Consider the following 21193-nt stretch of genomic DNA (forward strand, 5'->3'; position numbering starts at 1 on the left):
TAGCTCTTCTAAGCTGATAACACCAATCTCTGCACCTCATCCTATGAAATCTCTCCAGGTATCTTCCATATAAAAATCAACATTCTTCCATCAGTCTATTCCATTAAAACTATATTTCTGAGACTACAATCACCACCACTATACCTTCTATTTTTAATTCCTTCAATTCTTATTCACTTGGCCTTCACATAAGACATCGCACAACCATCATCAGTCTAATCATTGTTTTCTGACTTTACAAAGTCACTGGGATTTTACTTCATGCTCTAATTATTAGCTAGCCTGACTAACCTTGTAACGTGTTTCAATCCATTTCCACCATGACATTCTACTAATAACCTACCTTTATGATCTTATTGTAGCAATCTCTTAATGCTGCCTCCATATATTATCGTTTTCAACATTCAGACTAACCTCTAACCTAAAATTTTTGCATGTAATTACAACACATATTTCACAGATTATAACCAGATCTCCTGCCATAATAGATAATTGCTTTAATACAAGATTATCCCGTCACCTTTTCTTATCCTTCACATCTTATTTAGGAAGCTCATACTATGTATCCTAAAGTATGTGGATTGTTAAAGCTATGTACACTTTCACATAAAGTTTGTTTAATTGTAATTTAATAAATTTTATTTACTTTATAGTTTACATTGCTTACAGAATGCTTTCTTAATATTCAACTAATTTTTCCACCTTGTCAACTAAAAGCAGAAACAAATATCCCATTCATAAAAAATAAGAGGACAAAATGCTTTTTTTTTTTACATGGTTTCTTTGTTAGATGTTCCTGCCAGAAAAGGCCACGTAAAAAAACTTCAAATAAATACATCAGAATTTACTAATCATGACCATTTTTCATAAATCACACCTTGGGGTCTGACTCACAGGGCCCTCCTTTTACAGCCAAATGAAAAGTCCAAAGAGCTTGACCCTCAAAGATTAAGGATAGTCTCAATATTTTATTTTGAAAAATCTCTTTATAAAATAGATTGTAACAAAGCAGAACAGTCAAGTTTTGAATATTGGAAAAAAGATACTCGAAAGCCAGCCACGCTCATGATATGGCTCTGGCGGAACAATTCTTCAGCTGATGGTTTGGCCTGCAGTCATCTCCACCATCCCGTACATGGGAGCCTTCGAATGGTTAAGCACTTCTATCTTCTTTATGAGAGAATGTTAGCGAGTGGCTTATCTCTGGGACAACAAGTGAATCAGAATCTGAAAATGGACATGCTAGATCAATATTCACACCAACACATACATTTTCAGGGCTCCCATACACATTACAGTGTTTATCATACCAATATCAGTGGATTCAGACATTAGTCTAATGTGTATGGAGTAAGGATGATCGAATACCTCAAATATTCGGCGTGGCGAATATTTGCCGAATAGGTTGCCGCTATTCGACTATTCGCGAATATTCGATGCGCTATGTAAGTCTATGGGAAACCCGAATAACAACTATTCGGAACTATTCGGGCTTCCTATAGACTTACATTGCGCATTGAATATTTGTATAGTGGTGACCTATTTGTCAGATATTCACAAAACCGAATATTTGAGGGATTTCAGAAATATGAAAATAGCTTGTACAATTTTATCCTCTCATTTATCTGGAATAATTAGAATGCAGACTAAATACCTATTTTATAATATTCTACTTTTAGTTTGTGTATGCAAGGATCAGTGCCATGAATGGCTAAACATAGGGTCCTAAATGACCTTACACAACCTTTAGAGATGAGCATTGTACATGAGAAAGCAAACCACCACTTAGTAAATGGGAGCCATTTTATGCATCACATTTACAGGCATAAATCAATTGTAATCTAACTAAAGTAAAGTCAAATTGCTCCCAGAAGAAGCATTTATTGGTAACACGCCGAGTTATCTCCTATTTGATCTTACCTCTCTGGAGCAATTACACACTAACAATTAGAAGGAAGGAGATGTTTGGACTAAATGTTTATTTTAATTTAATTAGGAAATGTGAAGGCTGCAATTATTTATTAAACTTATTCCATTAGCCAAGATGACTTTTACTGAGGGTAATGGTCATGACCTGTGTACACAAAAGTCTTGTCAGCATTAACAATGGTTTTACACAGCAAATAATTGGATAGATTTTACAGCACTCTAAACTGTGGGTTCTCTTCTAGCCTAGGAACAGCACGGTGTATGGGCACCATAAAATATCTGTCGTCTGAAACACCTGCTGCCTGGCTACGTCAGGACAAAAATTATGTCTTAGAGTGATACATTGTGCTTTATTTAAAATCTACAATGGATATTTACAGGAAGACATTTTGGTTCAGTAGTACAAAATAACAAATATCAATGCAGAAGGGTGCCAGTTTTATCGGCAAGATATTAAAGGGAACTTGTCATCTGATTCATACTACCCAAACCACGATTGCAGCCAGCTCTGCTTTTCTCTTAAACCCTCATAGATCAAGCCGGAGACTATACCCGTATACCAGCATGCTTCATCTGGCACTACTAGAAAGGATTGACAAGTTATTCCCTTGTGTGTACATAAGGAGAGACCTATCAATAACTGGGAGTGGAACTGACAAGTTGGCTGGGGGTGGCGCTGGACTAGTTTGGTGTCCGTCTATGTATCTTCTATGTTTTCTCTATAACGCTCATAGAAGAGACCAGGGACTATAGCTGTATAAGAGATTAGTCCAAGCCCCCCATCTCCAAGCTTATTTCTCCTAGCACTGCTAGAGATGACTGACAAGTTATTCCCTTGTGTGTTTATAGGGAGAGACCTATCATTAACCAGGAGTGGCACTGAGAAAAGTCAACTAGGGGTGGCACTGGACTAGTCTGTTGTCCAGCTATGTATCTTCTATGTTTTCTCTATAACACTCATTGAAGAGACCAGGCACTATAGCTGTACACGAGATTAGTCCAATCCCTCCATCTCCTAGCTTGCTTCTCCCAGCGCTACTAGAGATGACTGACAAGTTATTTGCTTGTATGTTTATAGGGAGAGACGTATCATTAACCAGGAGTGGCACTGAGAAAAGTCAACTGGGAATGGCACTGGACCAGTCTGGTGTCCAGGTATGTATCTTCTATGTTTTCTCAGTAACACTCATAGATGAGACCAGGGACTATAGCTATATATGAGATTAGTCCAACCCCCCCCCCCCCAATCTGCTTCTCCCAGCACTGCTAGAGATGATTGACAAGTTATTCCCTTGTGTTTTCATAGGTAGAGACCTATCAATAACCAGGAGTGGTACTGAGAAGAGTCAACTGGGTGTGCTGCTGGACTAGTCTGGTGTCCGGCTATGTATCTTCTATGTTTTCTCTATAAAACTCATAGAAGAGACCAGGGACTATAGCTGTATACGAGATTAGTCTGACCCCCACCTCCTAGCTTGCTTCTCCTAGCACTGCTAGAGATGACTGACAAGTTATTGCTTTGTGTGTTTATAGGGAGAGACCTATTACTAACCAGGAGTGGCACTGAGAAAAGTCAACTGGGGGTGGCACTGGACTAGTCTGGTGTCCGGCTATGTATCTTCTATGTTTTCTCTATAACACTCATAGAAGAGACCAGGGACTATAGCTGTATACGAGATTAGTCTGACCCCCACCTCCTAGCTTGCTTTTCCCAGCGCTGCTAGAGATGACTGACAAGTTATTGCCTTGTGTGTTTATAGGGAGAGACCTATCATCAACCAGGAGTGGAACTGAGAAAAGTCAACTGGGGGTGCCACTGGACTAGTCTGGTGTCCGGCTATGTATCTTCTATGTTTCTCAGTAACGCTCATAGGTGAGACCAGGGACTATACTGTAGCTATATACGAGATTAGTCCAACCCCCCAGCGCCTAATCTGCTTCTCCCAGCACTGCTAGAGATGATTGACAAGTTATTTCCTTGTGTTTTCATAGGGAGAGACATATCAATAACCAGGAGTGGTACTGAGAAGAGTCAACTGGGTGTGCTGCTGGACTAGTCTGGTGTCCGGCTATGTATCTTCTATGTTTTCTCTGAAACGCTCATAGATTAAACCAGGTACTATAACTATACTTGAGACTAGTCCGTCCCCTCATAGTCGGCTTCTTCCAGCACTGCTAGAGGTGATTGACAAGTTATTCCCTTGTGTGTACATAGGGGGAGATCTATCAATAAACAGGAGTGGTACTGAGAAGAGTCAACTGGGGGTGTCGCTGGACTAGTCTGGTGTCCTGCTATGTATCTTCTATGTTTTCTCTGAAACGCTCATAGATGAGACCAGGGACTATAACCATATTTGAGACAAGTCCGTCCCCTCCTAGTCGGCTTCTCCCAGTACTGCTAGAGGTGATTGACAAGTTATTCTCTTGTGTGTACATAGGGAGAGATCTATCAATAACCAGGAGCGGCAATGAGAAAGGCGGCTGGGGGTGGCACTGGAATAGTCTTGTTTTTGGCTATGTATCTTCTATATATTCTCTGAAACCCTCTGCCTCTGATCCATGCTGCCCATGATTTGGGCTGGATAAATTATTAGATGACATGTTCTCTTTAAGGGATAGATTTAACAATTTGTGCATTGCTAATAGCATCCTGTAGGCCTACGTACCTGTATAGACACAACTGAAGTCTCAAAAAAGGAAATCTTAGAGCTTTTCCTTTCCGACTTTTTTTTCCCAGAGGCTGACTTACAAAGTTTTCTAATGACCTGCACAGAAGCATGTATAAAGATAAGAAGTACTGGGTCACTTATCAAATAAGTATGTATGCTGAGAGCTGTCTGCATGAAGTTTAATATAACTATAACATACTGTACTTACAGTTACATGATTAGTCCTGTATTACAATGTAAGAATGCATATAATCTGCCTGCCTATATCTAGCAATGGTGGGTTCAGTAAATGCTGCCAGAAGGGAAATGGTTTTATACAATAGGAAGAGCCCAGAATGGAGCTTGTTGTAATCCAACCAATCTGCTTCAGAACTTAATATGATGTTTAAATCAGATGTTTATCCCATCTTTTAATCCTTGGATGAAGCTGGATCTCACCATGTAAAGCCAGTATTAAGTGGAGTTACAAAGTGAAAATAAATGTGCGGGAACATGCTTAAGTTTTACATGAAGCTTTTGCATAAAGAGTAGACTTCAATTTATTAAACAGGTTGTTTATATCAGAACACCCAATTATAAAGACCTTATCAGAGACATCTGAGTTTTAATTCAGATATGTTATTTATTAGCCAGAGTCAAGAGCAGCAACAAAGAGGATCTCTCTATGGACTCCTTGTCATGTCCATGCATCATATGGAGAGGCTATTGATTGCAAAGGTCACCAGGTAAAACTTCCTTTCCCTGTGGTGCTGCAGGAGAATGAAATACTTGCTGCCAAGTTGTCACCAAAAGATCAGCAGTGTCTGGTAGTATTAGATGTGAATGCCAAACAGGTGTACAAAGTGCACAACTTTCCATTAGTTCTGTCCTGCCCAGTAACACAAGTGTGAGGCCAAAAATTAAGCTTTCTATCAGATGTCGCTGTTTCCTCAGTCACTGCTGTGCTGGATTGAACCTTATATCAGTTTATTTAGGACTTTTGTGCGAGAAACAAAAGCTGCCCTGTTTGTGATTTACATAAAAGAGCAGCATGCAAGAAATTAGTTTTTTGGGGGTTTAAGGCTGTTTCTGGTGTCAAATTTTATCAACAATATTGTGCACAGTAGGCATAGCTTCCAACTGTCCTGGATTCAGCAGGACTGTCCCAATTGGAGGGTTCCATCCCAGTGAACTTAGCTCTTGTCCGAGCTGCTCCTCTTAGTGCATACATTAAATTCTCTTTGGCTCTGGTTGCCCCAGGAGGAAAACTCATTAGCTCTTTATCTAGAGACAGCAGCTCCACCATTAAACCACTGTCTATACTGGGCAATACAGGAGGATTTGGTAATCTTTAGCCTGTATTGCAGGCAGACAACTCAGAAGCATATAATTCAGCTTTATAGAGGTGTATATATACATACATCTATACATATACCGTAGCTCTATTTAGGCGAAGAAAAAGTCATTTTTTTTGGTTCCAAAAAAACACTATAAAATAATGAGAAAAAAATTGTAAACATACATTTTTTTATTCCTCTCTGGGATTCAAACCAACAACTCAAAGATTTTAGTAGAAGTTCTATCTGATAGGCTACAGGCTCTGATGATGGTACAGTGAGAATTTTCTATACTTGAAGCTGCAGTGCAGCCTCTGACTACACAGGCAGATTATACTGGACCTACAGATCCATTATAAAGAGCACTGCATCTCTATGTCCTGTATTTTAGAAGGAAATTAAAAGAGATGTTTTTCTTTTAACAAAATTACTAAACACAATAACAAAAAATAGAATAATGTCAATTTTAATGCACTTTTTTAAAAAGAATAAACATCACAAATCAGCAAATAATATGGACATATTTGGTGTCCTTGGAATTTAGCGATCCACACAACACAGGGATTAGATTATTTATCGGGATCAGTAAATAGTGTAAAAACATGGCATGACTGACTATTTTCTCTATTAAACCCATACAATAATATAATAAAAGTATAATGCTGAGGCCATGTTCAAAGGTAGCATAAATGCTGCATTTTTCCTCCAAGTATCCGCACCATGCAAAGCTATGGCGTCTTTGCTATTTTTTTTATATGTTTTCCCTGATATTTAATACATGTTTGTTGCAGATGTGAAACCTGTCTTTTAATGCATTTTAATACTACAGAAAAGCTTTGATTCTGCAATAGCTTTTTTTTTTTTTTTTTCTTGCGTTTTTTTCCAGCTCCTCAGATAAACTTATAGGGGAAAAAAATCACCAAGAAGGCACAGGGAGGAGATTTCATGAAATCACATCCACTTTGCTTGGACATTTAGTCCGTATTCACATGTAGCGTAAATGATGCATTTTTTTCTGCTGCTTTTTTTGTACAGAAATGTTTCTGTGTTTAACTGTCCAAGCAAAGTGGATAAGATTTCATGAAAAGAAAACACTGAACTCCGTGGCTTTGATGCTTAATTTTTGTCTAGAGGCTTCAATGTGGACTTGGAGCTTAAAAAAATGCATGTAAAAAACTGCAGTTACTTTTTAAAACGCAGAATCAAAGCTTTTCTGTACTATGAACACAAAAAAATAAAGCTTCACATCTGCAGGAAAAAGCATGAAATAATGAGGAAAAGGCATAAAAAATTCAGCAAAAATGTAATCAGAGAAGATTGTTATTCTGTGGCTTGGTGTAGACGCCTGCAGAAAACAAAAACACAGGATTTATGCAATGTGTAAACACGGCCTTACAAAAAAGCAACATGTCATATAGTAAAGCTTATATAAATATGAGAATGTTCTGGCTGATATGACTATGAATGAATGAACAATACGGGGCATTTGCTGAATGTCCCTTACTGCCAAAAGGGTGTGGCTTGGGGTGTGATCTTTATTCCTCTTTCTATTCTTCAAGAGGTATGACAGTAGGGAGAAAGTGTTTTGTCGTAAAGAGGTGTGTATGAATTAATAGAGAAGTTCAAGCAATGTCGCACACGTGTCGGCCATAAAGAAGGAGCCAGACACTCTTCCACATCAATTACTGATGAAACAGGTGTTAAAACATTTTCCCCATAGTTCCAGATCTTGCCCTACAGCCGTGACCTGTAATCCGACAATCCAGCAGCACTTTCACTGAACGTAGCGTGGCGGCCTGATTGTGACCTCCGGTGAACTGAGTGACATCACGTTCTGACAGCCGGTCCCCCCGCTGCTGTCAGTGTTTTCCAGAGCCTGCGCATAGCAAACATGTTTTCTCTCTCCAGGATTCAGATGTAGCAGTGCCGGGCTCATTGTGGGACTTTGTATGGTTTTTGTGGATCTGCAAGGGTGTTTGGGGGGTTAATAAAGGGGTGAAAGAAGGTGTGTGTATTTTATTTAAAGTAAAGGATTTTTTTCAGTTTTTATTTCTTTTCACTTACAGGATTAGTAATAGGGGATCTTATAGACACCTGCCATTACTACTCTAGGACTTGACAGCAGCTGTCATTTGTTGACAAATCACAGCTGTCAGTAACCCTTTATATTACCCTGATTGCTACGGCACCAAGACAATTGGGATGAGCCGGGTAAATCGGCAGGATTGGAATATCTAATGTGATTTTCCAATTCTGGGCAGCTATGGGCTGATATTTGTAGGCTGGAGGGGGCCAATATCCATGGCTCGACCCATCCTGATAACACCAGCCCCAACTGTATGCCTTACCATGGCTTGATATAAAAAATAGGGGGACCCTAAATCTTTTTTTCCCCTCTATTTTGAGATCCAGCTATGCTAAAGCTCACAGGTGGAGGCTGCAGCCTGCCACTGTTGTTTTATCCATGCTAGTTATCAAAATATGGCAGGAGCCTAAATTATTTTTTTTTAATTATTTATTGATTTTTACACTCCTATACAGCAAACTGACTGCAACTAATCACAGATGCGGAAAAAGGATGGGGACACGTATAGCAGTCTGCAACCAATCACAGACACTGGCAAAGAGGATGGGTGGGAGAAGCAGTGAATATTCTTGAACCTTAATTATAGGGCCCTGAAGAGAGTCTGACTGCAGCATGATCCTATGGGAAACACCAGGAAACATGGTATGTACAACTATCCTGCTCTTACTACCATTTAACTTCCATTTGCAGCCCCCTAGCGCTTAATACGGCCATTTTACAGCCCAAAACATCTTATCCCCATTGAGTTGTATGGGGTTCGTAGTTCGGGGTTATGTCCAGCGTCAAATTCACTAATCAATTGCGATTTTTTTTCTCCATGATGGTTTGGCGAACCCGATTATTCACCGGTTCGCTTATCACTATATATGACACTTTGATACAATGTAAAGTGATCAGTGTACAGATTGTATAATAGTGTTAATTTGGTTTGGTCTATAAATAACTTAACACACAGCCATTAAGGTCAAAATGCTGGAACAAAAATAAGTACATCCCTAAGTGAAAATTGATAAATCGTGCCCAAAGTGTCAATATTTTGTGTGCCCACCATTATTTTCAAACACTGCCTTAAAGGGAACCTGTCACCACATTTGATGACTATAAGCTGCAGCCACCACAGTGGGCTCTTATATACAGCATTCTAATATGCTGTATATAAGAACCCAGGTCACTGTGTACAATGTAAAAATCAATTTATAATACTCACCTAAACGGTCGGTGCGGTGCAGACTGGTCGGATGGGTGTCTCCGTTCTCCGCGTACAGCCTCTCCTCTTTCAGCCATCTTTGTCCCTCCTTCTTCTGAAGCCTGGCTGCATGATGCTTCCTACCAGGCCAGCATTGAGGTCCTGCGCAGGCGCACTTTGATCTGCCCTGAGCAGGGCAGATCAAAGTATTGTAGTGCACATGCGCGGAACCTCAATGCCGGCCTGTGTACATAATGTAGGACGTGTCATGCACCCAGGCTTCAGAAGAAGGAGGACAAAGATGGCCGAAAGACGAGGCGCCGGACACAGAGTATGGAGCCACTCAACCGACGAGTCTGCACTGCACTGACCGTTTAGGTGAGTATTATAAAGTGATTTTTACATTCTACACAGCGGCCTGGGTTCTTATATACAGCATGTTAGAATGCTGTATATAAGAGCCCACTGATGATGGCAGCAGTTTATAGTCACCAAATCTGTTGACAGGTTCCCTTTAACTCTCTTGGGTATGGAGTTCACTAGAGCTTCACAGAAGCCACTGCAATCCTCTTCCACTCCTCCATGATGACATTCAGAAGCTGGTGGATGTTAGAGACCTTGTGCTCCTCCACATTCTGTTTGAGGATGCCCCACAAATGCTCAATAAGGTTTAGGTCTGGCAACATGCAACCTATAGGGTAACATGACTGCGACATGTAGGCTGCAAAATATCCAACTGGTTCCAACTTTGTTTGTCAAAATTGCTGTACTCTGTGAGTCATAATGCAACCTCACATGCATTTTGCAGTCATGTAGAGGCGTAGAGTGTTCTTTTGGCAAGTGACATGTGTAGCAACAATTTAAAAGAATCTTGGCTATATTTAGCAAATTGCATAAATGTTGGTGTGACATAGCAATATCAGAATCCAGCAAACATTCATTTTACAACTGCTACATTGTTTTTTTAGTCTAGTATGATAAATTGTGAAACACATTCTGGGGAGAAATTCACTTTAATTTCAGATACTTGGAATACAGTTGAAGTAGTTGTTCTTTTTCTATTCTATTTTAGCCTAAACTTTGTGAAATGCAGTTGTGACCATTTAAAACCACAATGTTTTCTCTGTAATTGTTAGAACTATTGACTATTTCAGTTAGGAGAACTTATAACAATAATTGGATAGGTGTAGACAATTGCTGCTAATTGACTCTGTTTCCATTTTAAAAGAAATAATCCAGAATTATACAATAGGCATTCATTCTATACTCAGTGGCACATGGATGAAAAGACAAATTTTCAGTAAAGATTTTCAATTGGATGACAACTCGTACAGCCTGTTACTGTGTAGGATAAAGAGGCTTTTTGTGCCGGAACAATAGCCGAGTTCTCATGTTTGTTCTGCTCTGAGCTGTCATATTTGAAGTTGGGGAAGATTGGCAATGACATTGTGGGTTGTTTTCAACATTTTCTTCAATGTCTGCTGGGTGGTCATCTTTTTGTTGAAAATTGAACGTTTTTCTTTATTTTGTGCATCTACCATAACTAATGTACAATTCTGTTTCATCTTTTATTCATTCATCTGTATATAAGGTATCATTAAATGATAAGTAAGCAGCTCTAAGAGGAGAGAGCTGCATATTTCTGAAAACAGCATTTCATTTGTAAAACATGAATTATGAATATTGATACATTACGATATTTTCTATGTAGAGGTTTTCAACCACCTTAATATTGTTAATAAATCTTAGTTCTGCTTTACATAACTTGTTTTATTAACATTCTATGTCCTGTTGTGTATAAATATGTGACTCTTCAGATTTTGTGTTATATTGTGTATTATATTGTATATTGTGTTATATTGAGTCTGAAGAAGAGACCTGAGAGTCTCGAAAGCTTGCTATTATTACCATCCTTTCAGTTAGCCATTAAAAGGTATCAACTATTGAGGACTTCAGTTCTTTTAAACAATTTTTGATAAATCTTTAGCATAGGTCATCAATATTAGAATGGTGGGGTTCCAACACCCAACATGACCAATGATATGATGGTTGCAATACCAGCAGAAACCGGATATAAACAAAGTATCAAGCAGAGCACCACTACCCTGTCATAATGCTTGAAGAAGGGCGCTTCTTTTGAAACGTGTTGTAAATAGTGACGTGTTCTAAATAGTATCTTGGAACATGGATCACGGACTATTTCTTTATGAGTGACTTCACTCTACGCAGACTGTGCTATATTGTTCTGGGTCAAGCATGCGCTAGCACTGCCGATCGGAGTGCTGCACAGGCACCTCTTACACGCATCATCCACAAATCACAAATTCCTATCATCCACAACCTGGAAATGGACAGCCAAAGGGCAATTATGTTTTACTCTCCCTTCTTTGCTCCCAGGAATGTGGATTAGGCTCGGTTCCACTTGCATTTTACATGGACGAGTGTAATCCGATAAAACATTGGATTGCACTCGCACCAGTGTAAAACCATGGGGCAGTGTCAATCTGCAAATCTTTTCTCATGCCATATCGGCATGAGAAAAGAATCGCAGCATGCTGCATTTGGCAGCGAGTAAGTACTCTCTCCATCTTATCCCTACCTGTGATCCTATCGCAAGATCAGATCACAGTCAAATGACATATCTCGCTTGCAGCCAGCCGAGGCATTAGTATATTGCTTCAAATGCTGCTAACAGTGTTTATATAGTACTCAGGTAATAGGCAGGTAGCAGTGTGTATATAGTACTCAGAGTTCTCAAAGTCAAGAAGAAATAAACTGGAAAGACAAAAGGCTCAAATGGGGTCTTCTCTCAGATGATGAATAGGGAGGGGATAATCAGATTTGCCCAACAAGAATGGTTGTGAGAATTCACAACCATTATGAAGGCTTTAACAAGGGCTGCTTAAGTCCCCAAGTGAAATGATAGCAGAGTGCAAAGAAGAAGAGGTTAATATCGGGCGGCCTTTGAGAGAAAACTGGAACACAATATGTCCTGGATGGTGATCTTTATTCTACGCGTTTCAGAGATATCTCCTTCCTCTGGAATATGATCACAGATGTACATCTTGGTACACCTTGTACATTGGTGCATATGTGATCATATTCCGGAGGAAGGAGATATTATCTCTGAAACTCTTGGAATAAAGATCACCATCCAAGACAAATTGGGTTCAAGTTTTATCTCCACGGCAGCGCAGTGTTAACCCCTTCTTTTCTCACTTTGTGATTATATAATACTCAGGTAATATGCAGGTAGCAGTTTTTATATAGTACTCAGGTAATAGGCAAGAAGCAGTGTTTATATCATACCCAAAATTATACACCAACTCCTTAGAATTAATAGTAAGTATCAGTACAGACATCTATATTTTTAATCTAGGTTAATTCACTATTAACATGCATTGCTTATTACAATGTAAGGGGTTGGATAGCAGAAGACGCTCAGAATCAATGTTTCACAGCACATGTAAAGAAATGCCACCATTTGCTGGTGGGACAGAACTAACAGGACCTGAAGTGTAAGCAATATGTTTCCTCGAACTCTGGGTCAGATGACAACTTTTGCGCAGTTGCACAAAATAAAATGCCAAGCTAGCAGCGATGAGGGGGAGTTGGTGCCACAACTAACAAACTAACAGGGAAGCGAAAGTGTGCACAGCTGACCCGTATAAACTGTAGTGGAAGTACACTGGAGCAAACAGAGTGCAAGGAGCTCCTGAGGTCTACTGTCTCCAGAGAAACCCCAAGACCAAAACCCAAATATTGTCTTCAGAGGAACCTGAAGACCAAATACCAAACACCATTTCCTGAGGAACATGAAGACCAAATACTGAGTACCCTTTCTAGAGAAAAGCCAGACTTCGTGGTCAAGCACCTAGAGCAGAAAACCATTTACCGTCTCCAGAGGAAGACCAGATTTCATGGTCAAACACCAAAGATAGAATATTGGAGACCAGGCAATGGTCATTCGCTTCAGTGCAGTGTCCAAGTGAGCTGGACTGTTACTTCCTGCCTTGACACATGGTACTAAGAAAGCCTAGTTAATTACTGGAGTTAGACTGTTGACGCGGTTAATTGTAACACAACTATGTTCCAATAAGATAGATACCTTTATATAGAACTTGTGTATTTCTGCATAAGCTTATACTGTGACCAGAAATAGGGTGACATTGATGCTCCCTGACAGAAAGACATTATGCTAGTGAAGTTTGGTAACTAGAATCAATATTAGATGTATGTAATAGATAAGTCGATTGTTACCCTGTATATTGCCAACTGTGAATTGATTTGCCTCGTCTTGAACATTTGTACCACTTATTGATTGCCTATTCCCTATCTTTTGTGTTGCCAAATAAACACTTGTGACTTACCACTGAGTCGCCTTTCTTGCATTGTTACATTCCTGGCACCTGTTTACAACATGATGCCACTGCTGTCTTGTAAAGCGGAGTTCTGCATCAAATCACTAAAATCGTAAGGAAAAGCATTGTCTAGTGAACCTACGAAACACTCTACTCCACAATACTGTGCAAATCTTTACAGTATTTGTAACTCTATGTTATGTATGGTATTTATATGTATATTATAAACTAGGCCACCTATGGCAGATCTTTCTAGCTCTAAGAAACCTAAGAAGTAAAAGAAGATATTTTCAATATGGATTTATGGTGATTAAGACGTTTTTTCCCAATCTTATACTTACAAAGCATGCCATTTAGAGGTTATAAAAATAGACATCACTTAAAGAAATAGAAACATATCATTTTAAAAGGTTCTAGTATTATGTCTGCAGTTTTTGCTTGTCCTTTAATTTATTAAACCATCACCATGGAGACAGACTGGAGTAGGATCCGGGAAAAGCTATGTTGTCAATAACTCGCGCTGCAAGGACAGCACCCGTCTACCTTGACATTACAGCAGACAAGGCCTTCTAATTCACGAAAATAAGTCCTAAGCTGAAATTGATGAGAAATTGGTGAACATATGGCATGGCTTTACCGATTGTAAATAGCACATAAGTTCATAGCATTATTAATGGGGTAACTAGAATTGTAGGTAAATAGATGTAGTAGAGCTCAGCCTGTGGATATGTAAAACAGTTTTTTTAGGACACCGCATAAATTACAGATTTACATACTGAGTGTACCAATAGTATACATAAAAACAAGAAACTTTATAATTATTGATGAGCAAGCGACTCGGTGATCAGGTGCTCGGTATGCGTAACAAGCATTTTGATACTTGGGTGCTCGGTACTTGTTTACAAATGATAATGGAAGCGAATGGGGAACTCAAAAACTTTTCCTGGATATCTTTAGGAAAAATGCTTGATTCCCCCATTAACTTCCATTATACTCTGGTAATCGAGTCACACCTATCCGAGCACCCAACTGCTTGTTATGAGTACCGAGCACCCGAGCATGGTAGTGATCACTAATAGTTATACATTGATAGGGATGTTTCTCTACTTTGCTTTCATGTAATAGTTCTGATAAACGGCATATTTAGCATTTGAGATTATCTTTCACGGACCTCTGTATACTTGTTTATTATATGGTAATGCAAATATTTCGTTTTTCTCTGACTAGTTCAGTGGCATCATTTATATGCAACTCTATTAAAATATACATCTGCTGACTTGTTTTATAGCTCACATAAAATTAATCAGTACCTGATTGCACTATGTAGTAAAAAAATATAGCACTAATGGCAATGAGTTTACATTTTAGCCTCCAGCATATTAAATATTAGCTCCCCTAAAAGCCGAACTCTGCAACTAATAAACGGAAAAGTGGCTTTTTTAACTCTGTCAAGGCTTGGACTGAGCATCTTCTGCTTACTTCATGGAAACATATTCAGTGCAATTAATAAGTGACTCGGTTTCTTAGTTTCATTGTCAGTCTTTATCATTACCAACCTGTCATGTAAAAGAAAGCTATTAAAATATAGGGTTAATCTGCAGGCTAATAGCGTTCTGACATTGTGTGGCCACCGCACTGAGAGCCCCTTGGAAATTAACTATATTCCCTCAGCAGCCATGGGTTTTCAGTCATCGAGGCGCAGCCAATGCAGTTTCTGCATGTGTACTGATGTAATGCTGAGCTCTCTGTCAGTCAGTGCTGTGGCCATAGTTGCAGCCACTGATGACTATGCAGAGAGCAGTGAAAAATCACACCGACCGCGCCTCTGTTATTAAACACCAAAGGCTGCCGGGAGGAATAAAGTTAATTTCTTCCCAGCAGCGAGGCTCTAAGTGCGGCAGCCACACGATGTCAGAATACTATTAACCTGCAGATAAATAGCCTTTTTTTTACATTATAACTTCCCTTTAAATAGCCAAAATCAGGATTTTAAGCATTGCACTAGGAATGCCCTCAAAAAATCCTTTTTGTTCTTTTTATTGAGAATTTGCATAAAGTCCAGTGTTGCAGCTTGCCTGCAGAACTGTCTCGTCAAAAACTCCACTGATAGCATTGCTATATAGGTAGATATACACAACTCACAAAAAGTTAGGGATATTTGTCATTAAGTTTCAGGATGATCTTAAAATGCCCTCTAACCTTTTCCGGAGAACTTAATGGGACCTTCTTTAAAGTTTTGGATGCACATGTCCAACTGTTTAATGTTTCAGTACTTTTTGCACAAGTTGCTGCTCTCCAGCAAGGAGCTTAATGTCAAATTTCACAAGATGTGTTTGAATTGCCCAATAAATGTTGGAGTTCAATTAGAATTGATTTGATTTGTAAACAGTCCTCCATCATACTGTTCACATTTTTACACCATGACACTGAGACAACTCTTAACAATTGATCAACAGTACCTCACCGGTGTGAGGCTTCAAGCAGGATATTCTCAGATGAAAGTGGCCACTGAGCTTAGAGTGTCACAGAGTATCACCAGCAGGTTGCAACAGAGATACAGAGAGACTAGAAGAGTCACAGAAAGGTATACAAGTGGATGTTCTTGGGCCACATCCCACACTGATGACCCCATAATTGTGAACAATGCCCTTGGAACTTGATGATGAATGCTACACAACTCCAGACACATTTAAGTGAGGAAAGAGGCACCCAAGAATCACGTCATACCATTCGAGACTGTTTACATCAGTGTAGTCCCCATGCTTGATGACCTGCAAGGGTACCTGTAGCACCCCATGGGACCTGCAAGGCATTACTCGTCACCGGGCTAGTGGTTGCTGTGAATGGCCTGACCCAGCTCCGTGGCCCCGTCGGCTACAGGCAAAGAGAGAGTCAAAAGGCGGGATGGGGGGGTTGCTTTGCAGCGCCATCCGTGGTGCGCGGCCAGGGATTAGCCGCCTCTGCGAGATGTTGTTCTCCTTTGGGGCTGATGTTACCGCAGCTCAGATAGTCCAGCTACCCACAGGTAGAGCACGCCCCGAGGAGGACATTGGTGATGGGGCAAGGACCGTTGGTGCCGAAGTGCAGGGTCTCACACAGGAGCTGCGGTTTACAGGTGTTTTACTCACAGTTTGTGTGCTGCGCCTGCAGAGTACCGGTCATCACTGTGATAGGCCCCAGCTGATCCCGGATGAAGCAGAGGTTACCACCAGTGTTGTGAAGCCTGTGAGACCTTCCTCCTTGTAGTGTGGATCCCCGTAGTGTGAAGCTACTTGGGGAACCCAGTATCCTTGGCTTTAGTTGCCATCCCGTACTCAGTTAGCGCGAAACTTGTTATGGACCCGACCGTGGCTCCTGTCTCTATCTGCTGCTGTGCCCCGGGACTTTTGGTGGTGGGTAATGGGGCATGAAATCACCTTTCTCTGCAGATTTGTTAGAGTACATGAAGGTTCCCCTAACCAAAGGCTCTGCACCTTGACTGGCGCCGGTCCCGAAGGGGCTGTTGGGGGCTCGCCCTCTGGCTACCAAGTTGCTGCTCTGTCTCACAGCTCCACTTGGTCGTCTCCTGCTTCTCTCTCTGTCCGTCCTGTGCAAACTCAGTGCAGTGTCAAGGCCCCTGGTCTTGGGACTAATTCCTCCAGCCTCCCGTCCCCAGGACCAGTCTTCTAAACTCTGCTCTGCTAAGGCTGTCTGCTCCCTTCTGCTCCAAAACTGTTCTGAGGTAAAAACCCTTTTAAAGTGAAACTAAGTGTGTTCGCTCACTTCCCAGGCAGCCCCCACCTTTTTGATGACTCATCCTGCCTGGGAATTTCCAAGCCTGGCTTCCTATGTAATGTAAGTGCTGGCTTACTAACTGGGTGTTTATGTAAGTGTATTGTGTAAGCTCCAAGCACAAGCAGTTAACCTCCTCTTACCAGGGATAAGCATTACACCTTAAAACAGATGCAATACTCTGTGGCGACTGAAGCCTCAGGGATGCCACATACCTGACCACACCACCAGGCACAGGCATCATAGTCTTGCTGGACGAGTGGGCCTCAGTGCTCTTTACTGATGAAAGTCGATTCACGCTAAGCAGAAATTATTTTATAAGGAAAATAATTTTCCAGCTCACCTCCCATATACTTGTTCAGGAGTAAATCACAAGGATCAAGCACGAAACTCCTCAGGTGCACACAGCTCACAGTTTAAGCAAGAATACAAAATCCAGAGGATCCAGGTGTGAGGCAACTCCTGGGATATGAAGAGGAATTATGACTGGAAGTCATAATCGCTCTCATCACTCCATGGCAGTGCCCCCTCCCTTCTTGTCTCAGATGTCCAGCATCTGTGAAGGTGTCACACCTCCAACAGCCATCTCCTGTGATATGGAAATGAGATGATGTGGGAACAATGACACAGGATGACTCCCTGCCGTGACCCTGTAGTAGGGGCTGCTATCTAATTAGCAAGGCTATGGAAGTATCCAGACAGAACGACTCCAGTAAAAAATGGTTCATATCTCGCAAGCCATATTTCCGATAAATATGGCAACCATAAAAATGGTGTCTCCGCATGCGGACGATGCTGGCACACCCTTTTTATGGGAGCAGGACCTGGGGAAATACCCCAGGCGTGATATCAGCCAATGGGGAACTAGTAGACAAGTCATGAGTCCTCTCGTTCTGTAGCTAAATTCATAGCTGTCACAATGAGAGCGTCGGCGTCCGCCTACGACGCTCCCAGGCAAAGATATTGTCCATAACTCAAGCCAGGGGTGGAGCAGTGCTTCCCTGTGAAGTCACTAAGGTAGGAGGGGACCTGGATTTGCCCAGGTTGATAACCCTACTTCGGCCATTTTCCAGCGTTCTTTCGCTGGGGGTCACGTGCAGGAAACATCTGTGGGAGTTCCTAGAAACCTGGTCTACAGCGCCCCCCTGTGGCCAGACGCACAAGGTAACTGATTGAATTGCATACCTGTTTGTAAACCATGCTTTATCTGTAACTGTACTCTGACATACGTATATTCTGTAGATTCCCTATTGTATATATTGTAGTTTCTAGTGTGCTTTAGGCTGATTAAATTATATAATTAATCTTGGGCTGTTCTGTTATCTCGATCTTGAATCCCACGTCTGTGTGTTCGGCTAATAGTTACCGTAAATCGGTTGGTGGCAGCGAGTTTGTGCCAAGGATTATTGTGGGGAGGCCAGTGAGATTCGGGGAGGTTTTATATATTCCGCCCGCGGAGGTCGGGGGAATATATACCCTACTCTCACCGGGGACCCTTCAATAATCGGCATAAGTAGTATAGCGGCCTCCTTGCTTATCGTCGGGCAATTCCATAATTGGCCTGACTATAAGAGGGGCGCTAGAGAGCGCATCACGTGCTCTGTCTGTCGGTCGGGAGGTATAAAGGAGGGGTGACCCCCCACTTGTTACACCCCGATTGTGACGTACTGGTAGCCAGCGCGGGGGATTTCTGAGTGACCCCCCCGGTGGTTCGTGACATATTGGTGGCAAGCGGTGGGATCGAGATAATAGTGTGTGTGAGTGTGAGACCCATACTCCCAGACACTAAAGACTGCCTGCAACAGCTGTGGCTGCTGGGGTCTTCAGACCAGACCAACACTAGAGTGTCAGAGTGCAGATACTGTAAGGTGTGTGGAGGCATCAGGTGTCAGTTCTGTGTCAGTGACCAAAGTCTGCAACAATGGCTGAGAGCACCAGGAGCAAAGCCAAAGGAATGGCCGATGCTCAGGCCAGAGACGATGAGGAGGTTGTCCACGAGCCCTCCAGGAGCTCGACGCCAGAAAACCGTTCTGCAGAGGACAGCGCACAACCTGGCAATTATGGACAAGATGAGGAGCAGCTCACCCAAGGGTCCTCAACGAGCCAGATGCCAGCCCTCCGCTCTGCAATGGACAGTGAAGCACCAGGCTCCGCAGCGGGCCGCAGATCACCACGTGCCATTCCACCGAGCCTGGGAGGCTCGGATAGCCTTCTTCAAATGGCTATGGCCCTTCTCCAGGCTGGAGACCGGGATACCTACGAGATACTCATGGCCGAGCGTGAGCGACAGGCAGCGCGTGACGCTGAGGCTGCGGAGCGGCAAGCAGTGCGTGAGGCTGCGGAGCGGCAAGCAGCACGTGAAGAGCGCCAGGCAGAGCGTGACTACCAGCTGCAGCTAGCTCAGCTCCGGCCCTCATCAGCCACACGTGACCTTCAAGACACCAAACTTCCAAAGGTCCGTGTTGAGGACTTCCCAGTGCTGGAGAAGGATGGAGACTTGGACTCTTTCTTGACTGCTTTTGAACGGACTTGCCTGCAGCACCATCTGGACAAGGACCAGTGGGCCAAATACCTGACCCCCCGTCTAAGGGGTAAGGCCCTGGATATCCTTGGGGACTTGCCTGCTGAGGCAGATCAGGGCTACGACACCATCAAGCGGGCCCTGATCCAACAGTACAACCTCACTCCGGAGTCCTACCGCAAGAAGTTCCGGACCCTACAGAAGGGACCAAAGGACTCCTGGGCTGACCACCGGCGGGCACTTGCCCGAGCTGCCGACCACTGGACCCAAGGCCTGCAGCTTTCCACCGGACCGGAGATCCTGGACTTGTTCATCACGGAGCAACTCTTGTGGAACTGCCCTGAGGATCTCCGCCAGTTCATCCGAGACCAGAAGCCAAAGGGGTCCACGGCTACAGCTGCCCTGGCCGATGACTACACCAACAATCGGGCTCCTGAGGCCAGGAGAGCAGCCATCAGCAGCACCTGGAGAGGGGGTAAGATGAACTCTGCGACTGCCCCACCTGCCCCTAGACTGCAGGGGGTGTCCCCCTCAACTCCCCTCTCCAGGCCCGTGGCAGAACCAAGACGGTGCCACCAGTGCAACCTACCTGGACACTTCAAGGCCATGTGCCCTCAGCGTCCCAAGGCCCCGGCTCCGTCCCCGTCCCAAGGGCCGCCCAAGGTGTATTGTGTGGGTGGGGGTGGTGGTAGGTCCCTGGACAGCTTCCAACCTGTCACCGTCGGCCGGTCTGTGACCATGGGACTGCGAGACAGCGCCTCGGAGGTGACTCTGGTGCGGCCTGAGATGGTGTCCCCCCAAGACTTGATCCCTGGAAAAACCCTCGCTGTCTCCGGGATTGGAGGCATTGACCCGGCGCTGCCTGTTGCTGACATTTATGTGGACTGGGGCGCAGGGCGAGGGGTGAGGGAGGTGGGGGTAACTGATCGGATCCCCGCAAACGTGCTACTTGGGACAGATTTGGGGCAGATAACCTCCCAGTTTGGGCCCCAACCAAGGGCTGAACCTTCAGCCAGTACTGACATGCCTCCGGACAATGTTAATGTGTTATCTATGAATGATGTAAGGGAGGAGGGAGTGAACTCTGATATTTCTGCTTGCATAGACACCATAGACACACACACAGCTGCAGCTGTGACAGGGGAGGGGGTCAGAGAAAGGTGTGACAATGCCTCTACAAGTAATCAGCCTGTGAGCTGGGATCTGTTGCCCTCTGCAGGGATAAGCAGAGAGCAGGGTGCTGCAGGGGGAGGACCAGTGTGTGGGGTGGGGGCTACCACAGCAAATGTGGGGTCCCCAGAGATTTCACAGCGGGGTTCTGTTGCTGCAGGAGGGGAACAGGCAGGTGAGATTG

This window comes from Anomaloglossus baeobatrachus, chromosome 3 (genome assembly GCF_048569485.1).
Source record: "Anomaloglossus baeobatrachus isolate aAnoBae1 chromosome 3, aAnoBae1.hap1, whole genome shotgun sequence".
Classification (NCBI taxonomy): Eukaryota; Metazoa; Chordata; class Amphibia; order Anura; family Aromobatidae; genus Anomaloglossus; species Anomaloglossus baeobatrachus.